This window comes from Gorilla gorilla, chromosome 5 (genome assembly GCF_029281585.2).
Source record: "Gorilla gorilla gorilla isolate KB3781 chromosome 5, NHGRI_mGorGor1-v2.1_pri, whole genome shotgun sequence".
Classification (NCBI taxonomy): domain Eukaryota; kingdom Metazoa; phylum Chordata; class Mammalia; order Primates; family Hominidae; genus Gorilla; species Gorilla gorilla.
Genome location: NC_073229.2, coordinates 166,941,507 through 166,965,705, shown reverse-complemented (window position 1 = coordinate 166,965,705; position 24,199 = coordinate 166,941,507). Strand labels below are relative to the sequence as shown.

At 39.5% G+C, this 24,199-nt stretch overlaps 1 protein-coding gene across 11 annotated transcripts in view; it reads left to right on the top strand.

Moving 5' to 3' along the window:
• Positions 1 to 24,199, top strand: part of HIVEP2 (HIVEP zinc finger 2) — a 195,617-nt gene that overhangs the window by 126,255 nt on the left and 45,163 nt on the right. For 2 of the 11 annotated variants that reach the window (XM_063707903.1, XM_063707899.1), the window contains one exon: positions 701 to 768. The exons of the other annotated variants lie outside the window; for them this stretch is intronic. The gene's annotated coding sequence lies outside the window, so the exon portion shown is untranslated. The remainder of the gene's footprint in view (positions 1 to 700; positions 769 to 24,199) is intronic. 11 annotated transcript variants of the gene reach the window in all.

Here is a 24,199-nt window from a genome sequence, read left to right as displayed (position 1 = left end):
TGCCTACATGGGGTTATGAGGTGTATTGTTCCACTTGTTTTTGCCAGGCATGCACAGTACATTATTTGATAGGCTGGGACAGATGGTATAGCTCAAATGAAAATGATGAGGGAGAAAAGAAAGTGAAAAAAAAAATAGAAAAAGGGCATTTGATTTTCTAATTCACATTTCGGAAGTGAATTTTAGCGTCTGTGATTGACTAATAAATGCAGTGTTGCTGTAAGACTTGAATTCATGAACGTCTGTTTAAACAGCTATAACTGAGTAATCAGCAGGAAGCAACCTTTTCCTTCGTGGATGCTGTCCCAAACTTCATGGGGTCTCCTCCAGATCTGAAAATGTTTGGGCCATTGAAAGACATCAAAAATAGATCTGGATATTTCAGAGTATGATATACCACCATCAATACCAACCAAAACAGAAAAATCCCAATTATATTTTTAAACTGAAAGAGAGGGAGGGGAGGTGGTGAGGATACAGAGAGAGAGAGAGAGAGAGAGAGAAGAGAGAGCGAGCCTGGTAAAGTAGTGGTGATAAGGACAATTAATCAGTCTTCGTACAGCTGCTTCCTGACATTTCTGCAAATTGTTGTGGAAAAATTAATGAAGGTTAGATCAGTAATAGTTTCAAGCTTGGCCAGTGGAAAGTATGACAATGTTTCCATCAGCAATTAAATCGGGCTGCTTTCTTTTTTCTATAGGGGAAGTGGTATGATGTATGTTCTCCACAGGAAATGGAAAACGGCAGCTGAACTGTGTGTGAGCCCAGGTATGGAGGAGCATTTGGGAGTGCTCCAGCCGCCTCTCCTTGATTAGCACCACAGATTTGCATTTTTCTGCTGAAAGGATTTTGCTAGACAACACGCCGAAATCCTTCCTTTAACAGAGAATGAGAATCTTGGGATTTTATTGCATGGACATAGACGTACTGTGGATCTAAGCTTTGGGAGCCAGAAAGTGGAACTTATGACAAACAGAAAGTGAAACTCACCTATCTAATTTTATTTTTCAAGCTGAAGGTAGTTCAGTACAGGCCCTGTTCACATCCTGTGTAACCCTATGGGATTTTCCCCAGTATTAGTTAAAAATTTTCCCATAGGGTCACACAGGATGTGAATTAAAGTAAACACTTAACAAGCATGATGAAAAGGAAATTAGCTTTCTAAATGGTCCTTTCACTGTTAACATCCTGAGTAGTTATTAGAAACATGGGAAAGGGTCACTTCGGTGTCTCCTTATCAAGTTGTTACCTTATAGTAGAATATATGAATCTTCTTCCCTGTTATATATGAAATGGATTTCCTTGTATGTGAAACTTAAATTTACAAAAGTATTTTTCCTTTTGGAAAACATTAAAAAGCTTAGCAGAAGTTTGTAGATTCGTGCTTCATAGCCTTTTCTGGGGTAGAGGTTTATAAACCCCTTTAAGATTCATAAAAGCTCCTGACTCTTTTCCCCAGGAAAATGCACATAGACATAACATTTTGCAACATTTTTGAAGTTTTGCATATCTCTTACATAGACCTTGAACCCCAAGCATTTTCCTTTTTTTCCCCTTTTTTCTTTTTTTAAAATTTGAGACAGGGTCTCACTCTGTTGCCCAGCCTGAAGAGCCATGGAGTGATCATAGCTCATTGCATCCTGGGCTCAAGCAATCCTCCTGCCTCAGCCTCCCAAGTGGCTGGGACTACAGGTGCACACCACCATGCCCAGCTAATTTTTTCCTTCCTTCCTTCCCTCCTTCCCTCCCTCCCTCCCTCTCTCCCTTCTTCCCTCCCTCCCTTCTTTCCCTCCCTCCCTCCCTCCTTTCCTTTCTTCTGTCCTTCCTTCCTGACAGGTTCTTGCTATATTTCCCTGGCTGATCTTGAACTCCTGGCTTTAAGCAGTCCTCCTGTCTCGGCTGCCCAAAGTGTTGGGATTACAGGCTTGACCCACCTTGCCTGGTTCCTGGGCATTTTTTAATGGACTGGGTTTTAAAAGCTTTTTTTCTTTTCTTTTCTTTTTCTTTTTCTTTTCTTTCTTTCTCTTTCTTTCTCTTTCTTTCTTTCTTTCTTTCTTTCTTTCTTTCTTTCTTTCTTTCTTTCTTTCTGTCTCTCTCTCTCTCTTTCTTTCTTTCTTTTTTTTTTTTGACAGAGTTTTACTCTGTCCCCCAGGCTGGAATGCAGTCGTGCAATCTTGGCTCACTGCATCCTCCACCTCCTGGGTTCAAGAGATTCCCGGGCCTCACCCACCCAAGTAGCTGGGATTACAGGCATATGCCACCACGCCTGGCTAATTTTTTGTGGAGACGAAGCTTCATAATGTTGCCCAGGCTAGTCTTGAACTTCTGGCCTCAAGTGATCCACCCGCTTTGGCCTCCCTCCCAAAGTGCTGGGATTACAGGCGTGAGCCACCGTGCCCGGCTTTAAAAGCGTTTTATGGGCAGATAGAAACTTACAGCTACAACCATAAACTGTTAATCATTATAAGTAAATATTTCGTAAGAGGTAATTTTTAGGAAACTTTAAGTGCAATAAAGATTATTTCACTTTTCCACCTAAAGAAGGCTTCCTTGCCTTTAGAAGGGAGGTTGTACATTGGACAAAACATACAAAGCTGTGTTTGAAGCTGGCTGTGTGGCATTCTAGCAGGTGACTTTAGTTGTTCTGCCTCAGATTCACCATGTCTAAAATGGTGGCAACAATGAGGTAATTTGTCACCTGTGTCTGGCAAATAATACATGCTTCATACATATCCCTTCCTTCCTCCTTTGAGATTTAGTTTATTTTTATTTTACTTACTTATTTTTTTTTTGAGACAGAGTCTCACTCTGTTGACCAGGCTGGAGTGCAGTGGCGTGATCTTGGCTCACTGCAACCTCCGCCTCCCAGGTTCAAGTGATTCTCCTGCCTCAGCCTCCCGGGTAGCTGGGATTACAGGCGTGTGCCACCAGGCCCAGCTAATTTTTGTATTTTTAGTAGAGATGTTGGCCAGGCTGGTCTTGAACTCCTGACCTCAGGCTATCCCCCTGCCTCAGCCTCCCAAAGCATTGGGAATTGCAGGTGTGAGCCATCCTACCCAGCCAAGATCTACTTTAAGTGTTACTTTCTTGCGCATCATTTTACAGTTCTTCAAGGCAGATTCTTATCTTCACTTCCTACTTGGTGTTCTTCCATTGCCTTGTCAATTTCTTTACTCTTAAAAATTGTGCTGTCATTCATTATTTACATCTCAGAGTGTGAACTTTGAGGATCTTGTACTTATTAGTAATGTTATATTTATCTCCATGCAAGTTGTGTCCAGCATAGTACATAAGACACATGGGCATTTCCTGCTTATTAAATTAGTAATAATAGTCCAATGCTTATTTGAAACGAAATAACTTAGATTTGGCATTGTGATTGTCACTTCATGGTGTATATGTGACTGCTAGTCGTCTCCAAATGAGATCAAATGATCAGCATACAGCCAAAGTGAAATTTAGTGAGAGAACAGAGCCTAGAACTGAAAGTGTGTTTTTTCTAGCATTGGCTACAACCATAGAGTATTCTAAGCTGGAGCCGCAGTATTTTAGCCAGAGCTTTCAGTCAGGTTAATTACCGAGTAATTTTTTTAAGAAGGTACTATTACATTTCTAAAATATATAGACCTAATCTCTGAGACTCAGAGGAGAAAATTTGGGCCCTCCAACCTTAGTTTGTATTTTAGTCTTTAGAATCCAGGATCAAAGGATAGCTTGAAGAATATACCTATCTGCCTTATTTTGTATTGTTTCTTAAGTCCTCTCATGCCCTTGCTAACACAGTTCAAGTCAAGTTGAACAAAAGTGTGTCCTGTCCTCAAGGAGCTGTCATTCTTCAACACCCACTCCTCCCCACTTTGAGAGAGAGAGATAGCATGTTTGTGTGTATATGTATATGTACACACACACACACACACACACATACACACACACACCCACCCTCTGGTGCTGTTACAAACATTTTTATAGGGAACTTAAATAAAAATTCATATAGAACCAGAATCTATCTTAGTATTTGAACAACTCATTGGCAGTAAACTCAGTTCCTTCTGTACAGGATTAATGGTTTCCAAGCTGTAAATTATGATTTAGAGCCTTGTGCATTAAGATTGACTTTGAGCCAGTGGAGGCTTGGAAGAGGACAATGTATAGTTTGCTTTAGGAGGTCTTGGAGCACATTTGTGTGGGGAAAACAGCAGTGAGTTAGAGTGAAGAACGAGAAATGCCAGACGCAGGGGATGGTGTCTGGTAGTCTATGTGTCCTGTTGTGCAGAGTGCTAGGAAATCCAAAGCGACTTCAGAAGTAGAACTGTGGATTCTTAGCGGTGCTAATAGTGTGAGTTGAGTGATGAGGAGGTGGTCGTAGTTGAAATAGGATAGGATAACAGAGCTTGTGACCATGAGAAGTAGACAAAGAGATGAATTAAGGAAATATAAGGAAGGAAAAAATATATTCTGGAAATGGGCTGAACTGGGGGCAAAGAATGGTAGGGTTGAAGATTTTGCTAAATAAATCGTTGGCTGTGAACTCTTGGCTCTCGTGAGATGCACGACCATTCCCTTGCTCAGGCATTTCCACCTCCTGGAAAGCCTTGTCTTTGCCTGTCAGAATATTCAAGCCCTAATTTAACTTCTACCAGCTGCATAAATATTTGTTTCATGACATTAGCTCATAGCAATCTCTTTTTTACTGCACTCATGTACTACTATTATAAATGTAGTAGCACTTAATTGATGTTTAGAGCTATAATTTAAATTTTCACCTGCATGCTTTGTGTCTCCAATAAGCTTCCAAATTTGTATAGAATTGGGTAGTGTAAAAAAAAATCCTCTCTATTGTCCAATACAAAGTTATGTGTATAGCAAGAACTTGGTATGTTATCAAGAGTTTTAAAGGATATTGAGTTTCTATTATGTCCCCCAAACTTTACCAGATGGCACAAAAGAAGGGAATTATAAGACACAGTTCTTATTCTTAAAGTACAGATAATCAAGTTGGATATTTTGTGCAGAAGACTAGCAATTTGTGATTCAAGAAAGATTCTTGTGGAGTCATCTAAATTATCTAGAATTAAACAAGACCATGCATGTGAAACGCCTAGCACAATGCCTGACAGATAATGAGTACTCCATAATCACTTATGAGGATCACAATTATCATTATTAATATTAATGTAATAAGTTGACTAGGCTTCCTGAGCCACCATGCCCAGCTTGAAATTCATAAAGATTAATCTATGTTAGAAATGTCAAGTTCTTTACCTTTTGTTTTAATGGAATCTGGTTTTAACGTCTCAGTCTCCCTGGAATTATTCATGTCAAACGCCTCAATGATCTATCAATTGGCAATTTCAGTAGACATTTAAAATTTTCTCATTTAATGTGACTTTTCTATTGTGTTTGAACTTTCTCCTCCTTGAAATATTCTACTCCCTTGGATTTCTTGACTCCAGTTGTGCCTGGTTTCTCTGCTACTTGCCCGATTACTCCTTCTCAGTCTCCATCATTGATTCTGTCCCCCAATCAGCCTTATTAAATGTTGCAGTGCAGTGTTCTGTCAGAGGGTTTGGCTGTAGTTTGAATGTGTCCCCCGCAAAGAGCAAGTATTGGAAACTTAATCCCCAGTGCAACAGTGTTGAGACCTAAGGAGAGGTGATTAGGCCACACCTTCATGAATGGATTAATGCTGTTATTGAGAAAGTGGGTTTGTTATCTTGGGAGTGAGCTCCTTATAAAAGGATTAGTTAGCCCCCTTTGTCCCTCTCTTGTGCGGTCTCTTGTCTGTCTTTGCCCTTCCACCATGGGCTGTTGCAGCAAGAAGGGCATGGCTTGATCTTAGACTTCCTAGTTTCCAGAACCATGAGCAAAAAATTTCTGCTTGTTATAAATTACCCAGTCTGTGGTATTCTGTTATAGTAGAACAAAATGAACTAAGCAAGACTTTCTCATTTCCCTTGTTACTCCATATACTTTGCAAAGACTGAGTGTTTTTATCTACTTTGATTTCTTTGACTACTATTCTGTAGTAGAAGCTCTAGTTTCCTACTTCTATACACTATATACTAGATATCTCTGCATAAATAGCCCAAAGAAACTTCAAATTAGACATATTTACCATCATACTTTTCCCTCAAGACTTGTTTGTCCTACCTTCTTTCCATGCAAAGCCCCACTATCCCTATAGACATCCAAGCTAGAACCTTGGACTCACCCTTCACTCCTTTCTCACCTTCTCATCACACTGACACATATAACCGATTCCCAAATTCTGTCAATTCTTCTTCTTAAATATCTCTGTAATCAGCCTCCTCCAACCCACCACCTCTGCCCAATTCAGTTCTTCATCATATCTCCCTGAACTATTGCAGTCAACTCTTGACTGGTGTCCTTGCCCGAAGTCTCCACTCAACTCTCCACCATTCTCCACACTGGTTCCAAAGTTGTTTCTCTAGAAGACAAATCTAGTCATGTCATTCCCAAACTTAGAAATTTTTGATGACTTCCCAGTGCTTTAGGGTATACGTTAGTAATACCAACATTTATTTATTCCCAGAATATACCTGGTTTCTTTATGCTTTGGTGCATTTACAGTTGCTATTTCCTCTGCCTCTGATGTCACATTTCAATTTCTCTATTAGATGGACTTCTGCACATGCTTCAAGACATAAAAGATCATCTCCAGTATGAAGTTTTTCTTACTGTGTTCCCATATCCCTCTCACCAGCACACTTAGTCATCTCCTTGCTTCTGCTTGCTAGTGCTTTGTCCATATTTGACCATAGATCTGGTGTAAAATTATTTTTCACCTGTCTAGCTCTAGACCATAGACTCTGAGGGCTATGTCTTATTCATCATTATATTTGCAGTGACCAGCATGGATCTGCTAGAAATTCAATAAAATGATAGAGGAAAGATTTTAAAGAGAAGCCAAATATATTAAAAAAAATCTGAGGCCAGGCATGGTGGCTCATGCCTGTAATCCCAGCACTTTGGGAGGCCGAGGCAGAAGGATCCTTTGAGTCCAGGAATCGAGACCAGCCTGGGCAATACAGCCTTGTCTCTACAAAAAAATAAAAAATTCTGGGGCATGTGCCTATAGTCCCAGCTACTCAGGAGGCTGAGGTGGGAAGATTGCTTGAGTCCTTGAAGGTTGAGGCTGCAATGAGCCATAATTGTGCCACTGTACTCTAGCCTGGGTGACAGAGCAAGATCATGTCTCAAAAAAAAAACAACCCTGAACTGATGATGGAGCATCCAGACATAATGTCTTATGGCTTATACATGATTGAATTTAAATGATTTAATAATATACTATCTCTTACTACAATGAAGGGGCAAATTTAAGGAAAATCAATTAAATATGTATGTCATCCATGTATATATGTTAATAAAATCATGTGTGAATGATTTTCAGAATCCAGAAGATTCAACCACAGATAACAGAGAGACATAGGTGAAACAAAAGATAGTCAGAAACTAGATCAGAAAAACAAAGAATATAACCCTTTAAGTGAAATTAGCCCTCATAACAATTTTGATTGCATTAATATAATTCTGACTATAGTAACTCAAAAATAATAACCTGCCTATGGGTTTTCATTATTGATGTATATTTGGCTGTATACATAGCAGTGACAGATCTTATAAACAGTGTATATATCCATCAATAGAAAGATTATAAAGTGAAATAATTATATTAAATATTATAAAGTCATAATTTTATTAACAAAAATAAGCACTTTTTTTACAGTGTTCAATTGATCTAGAATGATGTAATGAATTTTGTCTGAGCCTCAGAATAAGTGGTAGCATTTAACTTTCAGACACACTTTCAGAATTGTGGACTTCAAGTGGGGCCAAGTATTTTGTCTGTTTCACTTTGAATCATTTTTATTGCTGTGTCTTCAAGTTCACTAATCTTTTCTTCAATAATGTATTATCTGCCTTAATGTCTAATCTGCCGTCCAGTGTATTTATATATATCAAATTTTGAACTTTTCCTCTCTAGGGGTTTAATTTTGGTCTTTTTAATCTTTTCCATATTGTTTCACTTAACACAGCCATTCTTTAGTTTCTGGAACATATGGAATGCAGTTTTTTAAAAAACTGTCTTATTGTCCTTTTCTACTAATTCTATCATCTGGGTCGGTTCTGATCAGTTAATTTTTCTCCTCTTTATAGGTCACACTTTTCCACTTTCTACTTCATAATTTCGGATTAGATGCCAGAATTTTACCTTATTGGCTACTAGAAACTTCTGAATTCCTAAAAATTTTACGGAGGTTTGTTATGGGGCATGGTATAAGATACTTAGAAACAGTATGATCTTTTTATTTCTTGCTTTTTAAAAAGCTTTGTTAGGTAGGACCAGGGCAGCATTTAGTCTAGAGTGGATTTTTCTCCACTATCAAGGCAAGACCTTTCTTAGTACTCTAACCAATGCCCCATAAATTATGGGATTTTCCCCTCTGGCTGTTGGGAACAGAGCTGGCGGCCCTTTGTGAATACTAGGCACTGTTCCCTCTAATACTTTCAGGTGGTTTTTCCCTGGCTGCGGGTAGTTTCCTCACGTGCTGATCAATCAGTACTCAACTGAATATTCACAGCTCTTTGGAGTTCGCTCGGTGTAGTGCTGTCCTCCCTGGTATTTCACCCTGTGACCTTTAACCATCTTCGGCTCCCTGGACTTCCATCTCCAAGTCCTCCACTCGGGGACTGCTGATCTCTGCCTAGGTCACCCTTTCCTAGGCCATGGCCTGAACACTCTCTCCAGGCCAGCTGCTGGGGCAATTGTAGAGTTCACCTCATTTGCTTCCCTTCTTTCAGGGACCACTGTCCCTTCCTGCCAGGTGGCTCCCAGCATCTTGAGAGCTACTGTTTCATGCATGTTGTCTACTTCTATCGCTGTTTTCAGGCAGGAGGGTAAATCTGGCTTCAGCTACTCCATGTTGATCTGAGGTTGAATCAGAACCTCTTTTGGATTTATTTACTCATTGATATGATATCTGTTAGTTTGAAGAATTAAAGGCACTGTTAGTATAATTGCTATGTAAAGGATTTAACTTAGTGTACACACTTAACATGGAGGGTGAGGTCTGTGAAATCCGTGTGGAGAGAATGTGTTAGGAAGTATTCTCATACCATGATGTAAGGACTGTTGGCTCTGCCTTTCTTACTTCAACTGAAAGTTGTGTAATTTAAATTTAGTTGTGAATTTTTGAGACTTTAAAAGAATGGCTCTTTTTTCTCCTTGTTTCTAATCTGACATTCTTCAAAGCAGCTACATTGTGTGTAGGGGGAGGGGAAACACTCGTGACATGCATGAAATTTTAGCCATTGCACAAAATGATAGGGTTTAGAAGATGTAAATAGGGTGGTTTGGAAAAATCCACCTACTTACTCCCATTTGTAAGCAGCCAGGTTTCTTAAACTGATCTTAAGTGACCACTCTGCTTTCACTAATCCCTCTGCATCTGCAGTGGAAGAGTTTGCATGTGTTGCATTTTTAATGATTTGCTTTACAGTGCTCTGAGGTCATTCCATGGTGGAATGCCATCAGCTTGTTTGCGCTTTCTCTCTCTCTCTCTCTCTCTCTCTCACACACACACACACACACACACACACATGCACGCGCCTCATGAAAACAGACATTTTCTAGGGAATTTCCTGATGTACTGTTCTTTGAATGTAATGACATTGGTTTACACAGGAAGCTAGAGACTCATTTTTGTTCTTCGGAGACTCTGTCCAAAACACATTTTCCACATTGGTTTTTCTCAATATGGTGTACACATGTACCGCTTACATAGTTAATGTTTGGGAGGCACAGAGACTGATGAAGAATTCCTGATGTGTAGTGCTCTTATTGACCTGCTTTGAATATTTAATGTTGAGGAAACATCCTCTTTTCTATCCACTGATTATTTTTTTCAATTCTCCTTGGAAAACCATAAAGCAGAAATCAGTTTGAAGACAGATCCTATAGCCTTACCTCCTGTGCCATATATTGCATTTTCTGTTTCTTTCTTTCTTTTTTTGTTTTTTTTTGAGACAGAGTCTTACTCTGTTGCCCAGGCGGTAGTGCAGTGGCGTGATCTTGGCTCACTGCAACCTCCACCTTCCGGGTTCAAGCAATTCTCCTGCCTCAGCCTCATGAGTAGCTGGGATTACAAGTACGCACCACCATGCCCGGCTAATTTTTGTATTTTTAATAGAGACGGGGTTTCACCATCTTGGCCACGCTGACCACAAACTCCTGTCCTCAAGTGATTTGCCCCCCTGGCCTCCCAAAGTGCTGGGATTACAGGCATGAGCCACTGAACCTAGCCTAATATTTTGCATGTTTTTCTATAAACTCAAGACATCTATGTATTCCATTATGTTTCCTTTGCCTGTTGGATTGAGTTTCTTACTGAAAGCATGACAAATAATTTATAGCCCCAAAGATGTGGACTATGTATGGGGTTACTGAATTAACTTCTTAAGATTGATTTTGTAAAAATACACTATAATTAAAAACAATATATACGCATAGTCATTGAAAAAATATATCAACATTTACTTTTACCTATCCTCTTAGTCTAGTCATTATAATTGCTATCATTATTGAGCAACAACCAATGGCTGGGAGCTCTGTTAGGTGCTTATTTACATAATCTGTGGCCCTGACAACATTCTGCAGGGTAGGTGTTGTTATCCCTATGGATGATGTGATGTGAGGAAATCAGCCTAGAGGGGGTAAGTGACTTATTTAAGAGAACAAACCTAGTAAGAAGCAGAGCTGATATTCCCAGCTGGGGCTGCCTGACTGTAAAGCCTAGCCTATGTCCTATGACCCTAAGAGATTTAGCAACATATCCTGGGTTTGTTAACAATGATGATTGTACCTGGTAGATGTTTAAAAATTAGAATATTGGGCCGGGCACAGTGGCTCATGCCTGTAATCTCAGCACTCTGGGAGGCTGTGGCCGGTGGATCACTTGAGGTCAGGAGTTCAAGACCAGCCTGCCAACATGGTGAAACCCCATCTCTACTAAAAATACAAAAAATTAGCAGGACATGGTGGTGGGCACCTGTAATCCCAGCTACTTGGGAGGCTGAGGCAGGAGAATCACTTGAACTAGGGAGGCAGAGGTTACAGTGAGCTGAGATCGTGCCACTGCACTCCATCCTGGCTGACAGAGTGAGACCCCATCTCAAAACAAACAAACAAACCAACAGAAAACCCAGAATATTAGCTAAGTACTTCTAAAATGAAGTACTTACAAAGAAGTCTTTATTAAGAGCCAAGTGTGTGCCAAATACTGTTCTGGAATGATGGGTCACAGAGATGAGCAAAGCCGACTCTTCTGCTCTGAAGAGAGACGCGGGGGCAGTAGTTACATAGGAGCACACTCAGCCTGTATCTTAAAGGGGTGTGTGCCCAGTGCCGAGAGTGAGGAGAGGGAGGGCTTAGAATCTCAGGATGGGTGAGGCAGGGCGAGTGTTCTCAGGCTTCAGGGAAAAGATGGTGCCAGAATTGAGGCCTGAAGGAGTAAGAGGTGATGACCTTGACTGTCTCTGCCTAAAGGTAACTTCAGACTAGAGACCTGACTTTTGTCTGGAATAGTTAAAGCTGACGTAGGTCCATTTACAGCCATTCATATCTAGTATTCATCCCTTACATGGATTATGCTTTCCATTATGCATGTTTTCTGCCTGCTGCTGGGTACACCATACTACTGATACTGTGATATCTTAAGCACGTATTCTGTGAAAGACCTTGTACTCGGATTTGTGTGGGATACAAAGATGAATATAATTCAGCCTTCAGGAGCCTTCCATTTAATAAGGAAGAGAAGAGCTGTATTCAAATGTTAATGGAAGAAGAGAGCATGCAACGTTTTAAAATAGGAACAAATGTGTACTATGGCATACTGACAGGAGAATGATTATACCAGCTGAGAGATTAATTATGAGGTCCTCCACCATCCATCCATTTATCCCTTCATCCAGCATTCCCTTCCTCCCTCCATCCATTCATCCTTCCATCCTTTCCTCCCTCCCTGCCTCTATCCCCCATCCATTCATCCCTCCCCCATCCTTTCCTCCATCCCTCCATCCATCCTTCTATTCATCCATCCTTCTATCCATCTAGCCCTCCTTTCTTCTCTCCATCCCTCTATCCCTCCCTCCCTACTTCCCTCTATCTATCCATCCCTCCATCTATCCATCCGTCCATCCCTCCCCCATGTCTCTCTTCCATCCATTCCTTTCTTCATCCCTCCCTCCCTCCTTCCCTCTGTCTATTCATCCCTCCATCTATCCATCCATCCATCCCTCCCACATCTCTCTCTTCCCTCCATCCCTTTCTTCATCCCTCCCTCCCTCCTTCCCTCTGTCCACCCATCTATCCCTCCATCTCTCCTTCCATCCATCCCTGCCTCTACCTCTATCTCTTCCATCCATCCCTTCCTTCATCCCTCCCTCCCTCCTTCCTTCCATCCATTCACCCACAGACATATTTACGGAGCATTTCTTGTGTATCAAGTTTCATGAAACAGCTGGCATATGAGTTGGGTCTTATGTCTAGGTAAGTTTTAATAGATCATGATAGAGATCATAAGGAAAGTCTGCCAAGCCAAGCTCATGGCCTGAGCAAAGGCATAAAGATGCCTTTTATGATTGAGAATAATGACTAAGCCATCTTTCTACAGCCTAGCTTATTGGAGTAGATGTAGTGGAAGATTAGGCTGGATGGACAGTAAACCAGATTCTGGAGGGCCCTAAGTGATAGATATGGAGTTTGGAACTGGGTAGGAAATGGGGAGTCACTGAAAGGCTTTGAGCAGGAGAGCAGTAAGACTAGAAATATTGCTTTAGGAGACTTTATGTGGATAAGGAAGAGCCTGGAGGTAGGGACATGTTCTACAGCTGGCCTTGATCTTCTAATCCTTTTGCCTACGACTTGACCCCACAGGTTTTGGGTCACTGGCCAGTCCTTCTGTTCTTTACGGCAGCTTTCTGCCAGCTGGTGGTGGCCTCCTGGCCTTGTGCATAGCCTCTCTCTTTGGAGTCACTTTGACTTGTCCTAGAGTCCCTCCCAATATTGCAAAGGTTTTGTCTCCTGGGATAGTTTCAACTTATTAAAATTATGACTATGACACCAGCCAATTTAATTTACATGTACACACTGAAGATATTATTCTTCAGCAGATACAAGTTATGGGACTACTGTTTAAGGCGTTCGGGGTGCTTTTTATGAGAACGTGGGTATCCAGCCACTTATATGAAATGTCACACTCATTATAACATTATTTCTATGGAAAAAAATTAGATTGATTTACATCATTTCAGTTTTGCCAGAACTGCATCTAGCCATGAGTTGGGACTGTCCTGCCTTTGGATGATAGAATGCCCCCTTCAGGCCAGCTATATGAAGCCCTCTACCTCCCAGACATCTTGACCTGGATGAACTGGTTGGCGTCAATGCAAATTCACTATGGAGTGTACTCAGGGCATGCAAACTGAGTTTCCTATTTGCTTAAATTAAACACAAAGGGAAAGGTGACTTCAGCTTACCTGTCTTCCAGTCTTACAGTTCCTAGGTCCTCTACTCAGAACTATGAAGTACTGGCCAACTTGACTCCTCCTTGCTCAATGCTTAGTCTTTCCAGCTCCAGGCTATTGGTCCATTGTTCCACCTCCCTGGGTTGCCATCCCCTCTACTCTTTGCCTTTTAAAATCCTTCTAACTCAGTCCTTCAAGGTCTATATCTAACATCACTTATCCCCTGTTGAGTCATCCTTGATTACTCTAACAAGAAATACATGTTTTCCTCCTCAGAATAATCCATGCAGTACCTGTCACAGAGTAGGAGCTGGGTATTGCAATGAGATGTACCTAGTTCCAATGCCAGCTCCTTGCAGCCAGAGGGACCGTGGATCCTGGACAGTTACTTAACCACTAGAAGCCTCATCTATAAAATAGTAGTAATACTGTTTATCTCCTAGGGTTGTTTTGATGATTAAATGAGATAATACATATGCAAAAAGCTGAGCATAAGAACATCACATGGTATGCGTTTATGGTATTTTAATGTCTTAGATAGATAGATAGATAAGAATAAATAGATAAATAAGAATTATGTCTTATTTATCTCTGTGAGCTCCTGCTCAAAGCCTACCTCTAGAAAAGCCTGCCATTATACCTTGAATATGGTAAATTTTCCATAAATATTTCTTTGATGAGGAACTGAATATGGTTTTTGAATTAGAGAATTCACCCAAAAAAAGGGATTTGTGAAAATAGTGATCTTAGGTTTTGAATTGCCAGAGACATTCCCAATATTAAGTATTAATAGTTCTCCCCTTTGCTCTGAGAAGTGTTATGATTTGGATAACACATGGTTTTTTAGAGTAAAGTGAAAGCAAGTTTATTAAGAAGTAAAGGAATGAAGAATGGCTACTCCATAGGCAGAGCAGCCTGGATACCAAATTTTATGCAGCCTATTTATTGAATATTTGCATGAATTTTCCATAGTATCTTTTCCACTCTATCATTTATGGTTTCATGTAAATATTTTGTTTCTCAAAGGAGATTGTAAGCTACTTGAGAACATAAGCCATTTTGTATCCTATTTCTCCAAAATGTGAGTATATTGGGAGTACTGACAGTGAATAAGACTAAGGCAGATCTACAGGGCAGTAACCTGGTAGGTACAGTAATACTCAGTATAGGTATTGGTATTGATGATGAAATTTTTTTAAATACTGCTTTTTAGACGAAGATGTTAGTTAATGTGTAGATGTATTGAGATCTATCCAGGTTGAGAACAGTAGTTCTAACCTGTGTTGAGAGGGCTGTCCTCTAGGCACAATTTCTCTAGGGCAGACGGAGATGATGTCTGATTCCCCATTGTAGACCTGGCACCAGGCAAAACATCTGACACTTGGTATATGCTCATTAAATATTTGTTAAATGAATGAAAGGTAAGGCTTTTAGCACCCTACATATTGGTGTTTCATAAGCCTCTACCAGAGCCCTCCAAATTAGGCTCTTGGTAGGTGGCATTATAAAATCTATGTGCAGTCTGAAGAGCTCTTGTATGCTTAAATATGAGCTCAGCAAGCTGATGAGATGGTAGAGCTAGGTCAGGAGACACGCAGTCTTCTCAGACCTTCCCTGAAACTGTTCCCATGTGCTATTTTCTGTATAAGGTCCTCCCCTTGAAGAAAAGTAGATATTTTTTTTTTCTGTAAAACTCTGCCCTACTTGGAAAGCCCTGCAGATGAGCAAAGGAAGGCAGGATTCCTTTGTCTCTCTGTGTCCTCTTCCACCAACAGAAAGAGCAAGCTCTATGTAAAAGGTTCCCAAGTTGGGATAGGGGGCAGTTGTTGGGGGGCAGTGTTGGGATCTGGCTTATTACCATGATACTGTCTGAGGCTGGCTGGGATTTCAGGGGGTAGAGAGGAGCTGGGGGGCTCCTTGAGAAGGGAATGTTGGAGTTAATTGCTTCCCTGTCCCTCCATGGGGAGCACAAGCTGTTCTCTCTTGCGCACAGGCTGGCTGGTACAAGTGGCCAGGGTCACATACCAGGCCCTCCTGGCTCCTTTGGCTCTCTAGTTCCCTAAAGACATCTGCTAGCCTTGCCAGCCCATGTCATTACTCCCCTGTTTACAGCCCATCTTCTCCTTCTTTTATTATACCTGGTGTATGTTTTGCATCTAGTTCATCTTGAAGGGTATATACCTCACAATCTGGCGTTATGTAGGGTGGCACTCAGCGCACTGTTAAGGGAATTTGTTGATTATGTGTTTTTTGTTGTTTGTTTGTTTATTTTGGGGAGCAAAGGCTAAAATTTGTGGCCATGCCCTGTGGAATCCAGTTGAAAGGATGACTATTCTCCATTCATCTTTAAAAAGTCTATTCACAATAATTATCTAGCACTTTTCCCGTGGGATTTTTTTTAAGCCTTTCTCCAAAGTGAGGTGGAATGGCCTTATAATCTCAAGCACATTATTAGGCTGCCTTATTTTGTTAAAAGGATGTCAGCTTTGCCCTTCTCCCACTGACCATCTATTATGATTATAGAGTCCTTATTTCACTAATAAGCTAGAGTATCTACACCCCAACATGTGTCAGAGAACAATTTTTAACTTTTTACTGTTGCTTAATACCTTATGCAAAGGTTAGTTAGGTTAGTTGACAGAAGTATGCTGGCATTTGTTTTTCCAAGCAGGGGTCATAACTCAGGACCTCCAAATGTGTATTTTTTTTTTCAATTTGATTCACATAAAGGCAGGCCATTAAGTCTTCAGTTGGCTTTTGGGCACTAATAATTCTCTTTCTTGTCTTCAGCAAGCCACTTTACACATCTTCATTACCTGCCTTCCTCTGAAAGAACTAGAGTTATGAATCCTGATGTTCTAAAAATTATCATGGTGTCAAGCCAGATCAGGAGAGTGTGACCCTATTATTGTACCTGCCTTCCAAACCACCTCTTACCTGCTGTCTTTGTGGGACACTCAATCAATCTACTTTAGTACTGGTGTAACATTTTCTGAAATTGAGTGGAGTTCTCCAGGCCACAACTATGTATAGTATTCATTTATAATTATTCACAAGTCCTTTGAGCTCTTCATCACTAAGGTGTGATTGTTTAAGCTGTGAGAAAATTTTTCCAATTAAAATTTATACATGTTGAATAAAATACACTGGCATTGTGCTTCCATATGCAATTAAAGTTTGTACTAGAGTTTGATGCACTGTGTCATTGTAGACTTGCTTGGAAACTTCTTAGAATTAGGAGATTGTGAAAACAGGTGATAAACAGCTTTTGATAATTCATGCTTAAGAGCTCTTTCAGCTTAGAAGTTGAAATGCTTAGGAGTTCAACAGGTTCATATGAAAATGAGATGATTTGGTTCCTTTCCTGGTACTTTCAGCCTCCCACTCCTCAGGAGTCAGGGGTGTGTGAAGGAGTGATGTTCCCATACACTGGGTGCCAACGAAGAGAAGTCATCTCTCTGTGTCTCAGGGAGTGAATTGTGGCCCTTGATTATAGGAAAGGAGGAATCATTCTTCATTGTTCTCTCTCCTGTCCTTGCTCTGTCCTGATTTTTGCTGCACGCCCATGCAGTGAAGGCAACTACTGACTTTATTTTCAGTGTAAGCATCTGTGCGCTTTTGAGTTTAGGAAGGATATCTTCTCTTTGTGTCCTGAGTTTTGTGTGTGTGTGTGTGTGTGTGTGTGTGTGTGTGTGTGTGTGTGTGTGTGTGTGTACGCTATATATATATATAGTTGGGGTATTTTTTGCCTCAGTGTTGGTTATAGCTATGAAAGATGCAGACAGCAGTTGCTTCACAGTTAACCCTAAGTCTTTGTACCCACATAGTGTAGGTGAAATCTTTTTTTAACCCTGTTCTTCAACTAATTATATGCCTTGCCTATGCAACTGTAATTATTTCACCAGCATCTGTGAAACCTATGTCATTTCTCTTTTAAAATATAGTCAGAAAAAATAGCAGAAATAAATCTATTTTGAAAGCTTGTGTGGTGAAGCAAATTCCACTAAAGTAAAGAGATCCTCCTGGTTGGAGCATTCACTGTAGCATTTCATCACCTGAAACTTCTAGGTTATGATGAAATACTGGCATATGCACTTAGTCACCAATTGAAGTTTAAACTTATACTTTATAGATTTATTTTAGTAAGAATTAAATACACTAGCAATCTTGACCTGGTCAAATGCAGACATTTAAAAGTATATACTACAGAGTTTTATATGATGCCTTTAAAAGACCCTGCATTCATTCTTGCTGTACTTAGTGACTTTACTTAAAAATGCCAAAGATCTTTTTTTTAATTCATACATTTGGTCAGTCTTTAAACTCAATTTATTTTAAAACAACTTAGATATTAAACCATCAAAATCAGAATTTTATGTTGTAAAATCTAGCTTAGCTACGGAAACATGGCAGGACTTTACCTCTTAGTATAAAAATGTAAAATTCCGAAGTAAATTGCACAGCAAGTAGAAGCTATCACATTATTTTTATCTTTTCTTTGTGTATTGCTGGAAAATTCTATCTCTGTTCATGATTCTCTTCTCTCCATGATATTTCCTTATTAGGGAGTGATTCTTTTTTAGAAACTTTAAGCTTTGTTTATGATGCTTTTCTTTTTTCTTTTAGCAGTGTCATTTTTCATCCTTAAAATTGGGTTTGCATATATTAGGAAAAGAAGGGCAAACAGTGATTTGTGAAATTAAGTGAATTAGAGCTGTGAACATGATTTACGTATAGTAGTTTTCTTTTTTTTTTTTCCTTTATTACTTCATGGCCAAGACTCGGATGTACTAGTCAGTTCATTCATACATTAGAAAGCATCCTTTAAATTTCGAGTATGAGGGTGGCAGAGACTGGCTGGCTGTTTACCAAACCTGTGTCATGTTCTTACTGGACTCACAGTTAGACTGCATTTCCCAGGCCTTGCTACGGAGAGATGAGCCATGTGGCTGAGTTCTAGTGAATGGAATGTGGGGGGAAGTCCCTGTGTGCAACTTCATCACCTGACTCGTCAAACCCTCCCCTGGTTTACCCTCTATGCTTCTGTGCTTTTGTCATAATCATGGCAGAAGATTGAATCCTTGTTGCAGATGGTGAAGCCATAAGTTTGAAGGAGTTTGGGCTTTTTAATTCCTCCCAGTATGGAGCCACCCATCTATCAGAACACACATTTTAGATTGCTATTGAGAATGAGCCCTTATGTATTTTGGATTTTGTTTGTTGCAGCAGCTGGTAGTATATTAACAAAAAACAGACAGAATCCCAACCTCCTGGGGCCTCATACTCCAGTCTACAGATTAATATGGCACAGTGAGATGGAATAATTAGTAGATGTCTATCTTGTGTTTTCACAGAAAAGGACTTGTGGAGAACTTTAGGGAGAAGGATATACTTACATTTAAAGATGAATACAAATGAACTATGTTAGAACTTAAGTCATGACACAGAAGGCCTGTGATGGGACATCTATAAAACTGTGATTGAGAAGGGCCATGGATTTAAAATTCATATCTTACAATGATCTAGTGATTTTCATTTTCATATTGTTTTCACATATGGAGATTCATTTAGTTCTTACAGTAACCCAGGAAGATAGCAGGGCAGGAATTATTGTGTCCATTTTATAGATGGGAAAACCAAGTCCCACTAAGTGGAAGTGACTTATACAAGGATACATAATCAGGAGAGCTGAATTGGTCTGCTAACTGAGAGGTGCTGTGGAAATACTAGATCTGGAGTAAAAGAGAATTCGCTTAGATTCTTGTAATTACTGGCAATCACTATCTCAGTGATCGTTGGCCTTATTTAGCTTTTGCAAGTGAGAATGTTATCTAACTTTCTCAAGTGAGAATTTTTTTTTTTTTTTTTTTTTGAGACAGAGTCTCACTCTGTCTCCCAGGCTGGACTGCAGTGGCACAATCTCATCTCAGCTCACTGCAACCTCCGCCTCCTGGGTTCAAGCAATTCTTCTGGTGAGAATGTATTTTATAGTCTGCTGACATTTGCCTTAATCTAGTGTTCTTTTCATGCTATCATAGTACCTCTTAACTGCAGGTATTGTGTGTATTCCCTCGTTCCTTTTTTTTTTTTTTTTTTGACACTGGCCACTGCTTGACCTCATACGTGGTGAGTCCCTGGGAAAGGTCCTCTCTTCTGACCTGCAGAGAACATCAGAACTGAATAGACAGGGCAAGCCGAGCCATCACATGGGCTACCCTGGCCTCTTTCCCTTGTGCAGGCTCAGTCCATTATGTTCCCCACACTATATAGTGAGGTGACTCCTACAGTATTCACTCTGGTCAAAATGTAGAGGTTTCTGCCAGTTATCACTATGTAACTAGTCTTTGTCAAGAAATGCCATTATTTACTCATTAACATCAAAAAGCAACAAAAGATAAAATTATGATCTTCTAAAGCTATTGTCTGGTATAGCACACGACCTTTCTGAGCCGTTTGGATTAGCCTAGGGAGAGACACTCAACATCAGAACAGAAGGATCTTTCCAGTTTTATATAATAGAGCCAGTTCTTTGAATTATTTTCATAGATCTAAATATCTTCTATGCATTTTGAGGGATTCATCCTCCTAAGCTTCTCAAATTCTCCCTTTTTTATTTTCTGTTTATCATCCCTGGGAATATTAAAGGGAAGCATTTCTAAGATTTTAGTTTCTGGTTTTAAATTTTAATCTCTCTCAACAAAATTAAATCATTCTCATCAAAAAGATACTTATCACTCTAAGCAGAAAATGTATTCTTTTATAAATTTACTTGTGATTAGTCATGCATTTCTTGTTTCTGAGCATATTAGGCATATATAAAAATGAAGGCCAAATACTTAGAAACTTAGGATGATTAGCTTGGAAAGGAACCCATTGTTTCATAGAGAAGCATAAATCCAGTGAAGATGCCATCTGACAGTTAGAGTCCCACCATATTAAACTTGAATTCTGCACTTCGCATACTAGAGGCAGAGGTGCTTAGTAAGTGTTAATAATGACTAATATGATACCATGGTTGTTAATTGAATATTGTCATCTAAAAATTGAAGTAATAGACGTGCACTTCAGCAGCTCAATGTGGTGATGCTGTCTTCCTAGGTTTAATTCCTCAGATATTTGTGAGCTATTAAGACCATTTATTCCACACCAGCCAAATGCAGACATTTTCAGTGTTTTTTGCTGTCACCTGGGTGTGTGGTAGCCCAGACAATAAATCTGAAGTAAAGGGAAAATATTTGCTGCTTAGTCTAATTTCTGGGAAAGTTCTTGGGAAAAAATGAGGTTTTTCAATATGCTAGGAAAAAAACAGCCTTTAGCAATTTGACCCTGGTTTGAGAAGACTCTTGGTCATTGGCATTAAGTGATATATGGCTTTTCATGCACAAATGAGCAAGGAAAATTTCAAACTAATCAGCGATGCTGGGTTCCTGTCGTGGACCTGGCACTGATGTATCATTCCCTGCTAGACTGCAAAGGGACTATGTTTGTGGACTAACTGCATCTTAGCCCAGAGGCTCCCCTGCTGTTTGATGTCACTAGTTTGCTATTCTACCACCTTGAACTTTAATTGCAGTTTCAGATAGCATTATAGAAATTAGTTGACAACTCTGATGTTTGGGACTTCAATAAGGTTTTGGGGAAAACATGCTTTCAGCAGGTGTTGATTTTTCAAATAATTTGTTGATGTTGCAGCTGTCCACTGATGACCAGAAATTTACTAATTTTTAGTCACTTCAATAGTGACTAGTGACAATGAATAGTAATATGAATATTCATTTCTTCCAAGAAGAGATAATGCCTGATGCTCTGTCTCCTCTTTTCTTAGTGGTTTAGCCCCTCAGCAAGAAATGGCTGTCCCTGAAATGGACAAGATTCACATTCCTATCTGTCTTTTAAGGATACCTAGGTGTTACCGTAGATAGCGCTGTCTCCTCCTGGGCTGCACTTAGGATGAGAATGATGTTTCCCACTGACAAGTCAAAAAAATGAGTTACATTTAATGGCTAGTCATTATGACATAATACAAAAACAAACTCCAAAGCAGGAATTTTGGCATTTATATTCTATGTAGTAATGTTTTGTTTATGAAATACATTAAGAACAGTTTGCCTTTTCAGCATTTCATGCTTTAAGTAATATTTCATGTTTTCAGTATTTCACCTGTGCTAAGACAAAATCTACAGATATAAACACATATTTCACATGTGCTTGCATGCATGCAAAATCAAATAACCATTTTCAACTTATGGCCACTTGTTACCCCTATAGCTCAAATAATAAAAGTCAAGTACCTACTTTTGTAAATGCAATGTTTGCCTGTATTTATAGCTTCTGGAAACTTAACTCTGCTAATATATAAATAAGAATGCCAATATTTTATGACATTTTACAAGTACTAGGTATTGTCCTGAATGATTTGCATGTGCTATCTCATTTAATACTCACAACCTGCTGGCATAATAACTATTAGTATCCCATTTCATAATAAAGAAACATGTTAGGAGAATTAGTTATATAACCAAGATCTCGTAGCTGGTGAATTGTGCATTAGAATTGGAACTCAGTTCTGTCTTCACTCGAAAGACTATGTACTTCATCAGTCAACCCCATCTGCATGAGGTCACCCTTGTCCCTAAGCAGTTAGGAGCATAATCTCTTCTCATTTTGAGAGGGTAGGTTAGGCAGAAAACTGCAACCCAGGCGAAACACTGTACAACCTTGCTATTTCTTGGTTTCATGCCATCTTCATGGGCATGCAGGTGGATCTAGAAAGGGGGAAGCACCAGCCAACCAAACCTGTTTCAACCAAGGCGTTTTAATTATAGCATTTGTATGACACTATTGACAGCAAGGAACAGGGAACTTGACAGGAACTATCTAAAGCAAAAATGGAAACATTATTGATTCATGAATTGCAACAATACAGTGGTGGTGTGCTTTCAGCCAAAGCTTGCTCCAGAGATCTGTGAAGCCTTGAGGAGCCGGTTTCTTTTCTTTTTTTTCTTTTTTTTTTTTTTTTTTTGAGACGAAGTCTCACTCTGTTGCCCAGGCTGGAGTGCAGTGGCGCGATCTCAGCTCACTGCAAGAGGAGCTAGTTTCTTTTGTTGGGGTGTCTGACTGTCTCCTCTGTGTATCAGATGTGCCATCAGGCTGTCTCCACTCATGGTAGTAGCAATGACCAAAGAAATCCCTGACTTTCTCTCCTCACCACCATAAGAGAGAATTCCTTATGGCTTCTCAGGATGAAAATCCCTTTTAATGTTTGACAGGCACCAGCTACTGTTACCTAGAAGCCCAAGTCAGAATTATTTATAATATTCCTCCTTGACGTAAAATCACTATGTTTCTGGCAAAAAAGAGGATTTTTCCAGACCTGTGTGTACAGTGGTCTCCCTTATCCAAGGGGGATATATTCCAAGACCCCCAGTTGAATGCCTGAAACCATAGAGGGTACTGAATCCTATGTATACTATGATTTCTTCTATGCATACATACCTATGATAAAGTTTAATTTATAACTTAGACACACTAAGAGATCCACAACAATAACTAATAATTAAAAAGAACAATTATAACAATATATTGTAATACAAGTTGTGTGAGTGTGGTCTCTCTCTCACTCTCAAAATATGTTATTGTACTGTTCTCACCTATTTTCCCACCATGGTTGACTGAGGGTAACTGAAACTGCAGAAAGCAAAATTGGGAATAAGGGGGTATTTTGTCCATACCATCTGGGCACCCCAAGCACATATGTATGCAATGGAAAACTGTTATTCAAGAAGAATAGCACTTTGTTTACAGTTTTGGGTGATATTGTCTCTATTCTCTATCTAAAATACTTATGTCCTTATTAGCTTAAAATCCTAATTACTGTCTCCCTGACTAAAGTATTTCAGACTTGTTACTTTTGATGAGTTACAACTATTTGTTCCATGTAGGAAAGTATTGTGAAATCATTTAGAACTAAATATTTCACATAAATTTGGAGTGACTTGGATAGATGAAGTTTAATGAATTCTAAAAAATTTTTTTTAATTTTTCATCCAGAACTTGTAAGCATTGGGTTGATGTTAATGTGGTTTCTATTTAATGAATAAAATATCAGAAATATCAAAAAATCTAGAAACATCAAAAAAAGAAAAAGTTAGATGTGTTATGAGTGTATAAAATATATGTAGACACTATTTTGTCGTTTACTACCATGAAATATACATACATCCATTATAAAAAGTTAAAATTTGCCAAAACTTTTGCACACACATAGACCATACATGGCACCATTCATGCTGAGAGACATGTAAACACAGGTAAAGATGCAGTATTAAATCTGCATAAAACTAATTGTTGTACCTGCTGTACTACCGTAATAATTCTGTAGTTCCCGCCTGTTGCTACTGCAGTGAGCTCAAGTGTTGCAAGCATCCACTTAAAACGCCATGTGACGCCAATCATCTCCGTGTGAGTGGTTTGTCGGCCAGCAAAGTGCAGACGCAATAAAAAGTGATCTCTCCTGGTTCTTGCACATTTTTCATCATGTTTAATGCAATAGTTTAAACCTTGAATAACACCATGGGACCCATAGGAAGTGCCATTACTAATGCTAGAAGTGCTCCCCAGAAGCAGAGGAAAGTCATGACATTAGAAAAAG